The sequence below is a fragment of the Carassius gibelio genome, chromosome B22, assembly GCF_023724105.1.
Source record: "Carassius gibelio isolate Cgi1373 ecotype wild population from Czech Republic chromosome B22, carGib1.2-hapl.c, whole genome shotgun sequence".
Taxonomy (NCBI): domain Eukaryota; kingdom Metazoa; phylum Chordata; class Actinopteri; order Cypriniformes; family Cyprinidae; genus Carassius; species Carassius gibelio.
In genome coordinates this window covers 46480794-46483293 of record NC_068417.1, presented here as the reverse complement: position 1 = coordinate 46483293, position 2500 = coordinate 46480794, and the positions used below count along the sequence as shown (strand labels likewise).

The window sequence follows — 2500 nt, the reverse complement described above, 5'->3', positions numbered from 1 at the left end:
TTTTGGGTTTTCTTTCCTACTTATATAATGTACTGGCGATTAGATTGGCTGGTCTTTAAATAGCCCTCTCTTTGCAGCAGTCTTTGCTTACGGCCATACCAACCTGGCTATGCCCGATCTCGTCTGATCTCGGAAGCTAAGCAGGTTTGAGCCTGGTTAGTACTTGGATGGGAGACCGCCTGGGAATACCAGGTGCTGTAAGCTTTTTGGACATTTTTCACTTAGTATATAATAATTTTGCCAAAAAATAGAGTCAATGCCCGATCTCTGAATATTAGCAGGTTTGGGCCTGGTTAGTACATGGATGGGAGACTGCCTGGGAATACCAGGTGCTGTAAGCTTTTTGGACATTTTTCACTTAGTATATAATAATTTTGCCAAAAAATAGAGTCAATGCCCGATCTCTGAATATTAACAGGTTTGGGCCTGGTTAGTACATGGATGGGAGACTGCCTGGGAATACCAGGTGCTGTAAGCTTTTTGGACATTTTTCACTTAGTATATAATAATTTTGCCAAAAAATAGAGTCAATGCCCGATCTCTGAATCTTAGCAGGTTTAGGTATGGTTAGCACTTTGATGAGAGACTGCCTAGGAATATCAGGTGCTTTAAGCTTTTGGGTTTTCTTTCCTACTTATATAATGTACTGGCGATTAGATTGGCTGGTCTTTAAATAGCCCTCTCTTTGCTGCTGTCTTCGCTTACGGCCATACCAACCTGGCTATGCCCGATCTCGTCTGATCTCGGAAGCTAAGCAGGTTTGGGCCTGGTTAGTACTTGGATGGGAGACCGCCTGGGAATACCAGGTGCTGTAAGCTTTTTGGACATTTTTCACTTAGTATATAATAATTTTGCCAAAAAATAGAGTCAATGCCCGATCTCTGAATATTAACAGGTTTGGGCCTGGTTAGTACATGGATGGGAGACTGCCTGGGAATACCAGGTGCTGTAAGCTTTTTGGACATTTTTCACTTAGTATATAATAATTTTGCCAAAAAATAGAGTCAATGCCCGATCTCTGAATATTAGCAAGGTTTAGGTCTGGTTAGCACTTTGATGAGAGACTGCCTGGGAATACCAGGTGCTTTAATCTCTTTGGAAAATTTCACGAATTATATAATAATCTTTCATTTAAAAAAAAAAAAAAAAAAAAAAAGAGTCAATGCCCGATCTCTGAATCTTAGCAGGTTTAGGTATGGTTAGCACTTTGATGAGAGACTGCCTAGGAATACCAGGTGCTTTAAGCTTTTGGGTTTTCTTTCCTACTTATATAATGTACTGGCGATTAGATTGGCTGGTCTTTAAATAGCCCTCTCTTTTCTGCTGTCTTCGCTTACGGCCATACCAACCTGGCTATGCCCGATCTCGTCTGATCTCGGAAGCTAAGCAGGTTTGGGCCTGGTTAGTACTTGGATGGGAGACCGCCTGGGAATACCAGGTGCTGTAAGCTTTTTGGACATTTTTCACTTAGTATATAATAATTTTGCCAAAAAATAGAGTCAATGCCCGATCTCTGAATATTAGCAGGTTTGGGCCTGGTTAGTACATGGATGGGAGACTGCCTGGGAATACCAGGTGCTTTAATCTGTTTGAAAAATTTCACGAATTATATAATAATCTTTCATTAAAAAAAAAAAAAAAAAAAAAATAGAGTCAATGCCCGATCTCTGAATATTAACAGGTTTGGGCCTGGTTAGTACATGGATGGGAGACTGCCTGGAAATACCAGGTGCTGTAAGCTTTTTGGACATTTTTCACTTAGTATATAATAATTTTGCCAAAAAATAGAGTCAATGCCCGATCTCTGAATATTAACAGGTTTGGGCCTGGTTAGTACATGGATGGGAGACTGCCTGGGAATACCAGGTGCTGTAAGCTTTTTGGACATTTTTCACTTAGTATATAATAATTTTGCCAAAAAATAGAGTCAATGCCCGATCTCTGAATCTTAGCAGGTTTAGGTCTGGTTAGCACTTTGATGAGAGACTGCCTGGGAATACCAGGTGCTTTAATCTCTTTGGAAAATTTCACGAATTATATAATAATCTTTCATTTAAAAAAAAAAATAAAATAAAAAGAGTCAATGCCCGATCTCTGAATCTTAGCAGGTTTAGGTATGGTTAGCACTTTGATGAGAGACTGCCTAGGAATACCAGGTGCTATAAGCTTTTGGGTTTTCTTTCCTACTTATATAATGTACTGGCGATTAGATTGGCTGGTCTTTAAATAGCCCTCTCTTTGCTGCTGTCTTCGCTTACGGCCATACCAACCTGGCTATGCCCGATCTCGTCTGATCTCGGAAGCTAAGCAGGTTTGGGCCTGGTTAGTACATGGATGGGAGACTGCCTGGGAATACCAGGTGCTTTAATCTGTTTGAAAAATTTCACGAATTATATAATAATCTTTCATTAAAAAAAAAAAAAAAAAAAAATAGAGTCAATGCCCGATCTCTGAATATTAGCATGTTTGGGCCTGGTTAGTACATGGATGGGAGACTGCC

At 40.0% G+C, this 2500-nt stretch overlaps 4 non-coding genes across 4 annotated transcripts; all 4 read left to right on the top strand.

Moving 5' to 3' along the window:
• The first annotated feature begins 85 nt into the window (after positions 1 to 85).
• LOC127999316 (5S ribosomal RNA) lies at positions 86 to 204 on the top strand. The gene has a single exon (XR_008172136.1). It is a non-coding gene; the product is annotated as a 5S ribosomal RNA (ribosomal RNA).
• A 495-nt stretch (positions 205 to 699) lies between these two features.
• On the top strand, positions 700 to 818 carry LOC128007752 (5S ribosomal RNA). The gene has a single exon (XR_008179502.1). It is a non-coding gene; the product is annotated as a 5S ribosomal RNA (ribosomal RNA).
• Positions 819 to 1331: 513 nt separating this feature from the next.
• On the top strand, positions 1332 to 1450 carry LOC128007751 (5S ribosomal RNA). The gene has a single exon (XR_008179501.1). It is a non-coding gene; the product is annotated as a 5S ribosomal RNA (ribosomal RNA).
• An 802-nt stretch (positions 1451 to 2252) lies between these two features.
• Positions 2253 to 2371, top strand: LOC128006195 (5S ribosomal RNA). The gene has a single exon (XR_008178825.1). It is a non-coding gene; the product is annotated as a 5S ribosomal RNA (ribosomal RNA).
• The last annotated feature ends 129 nt before the right edge of the window (positions 2372 to 2500 follow it).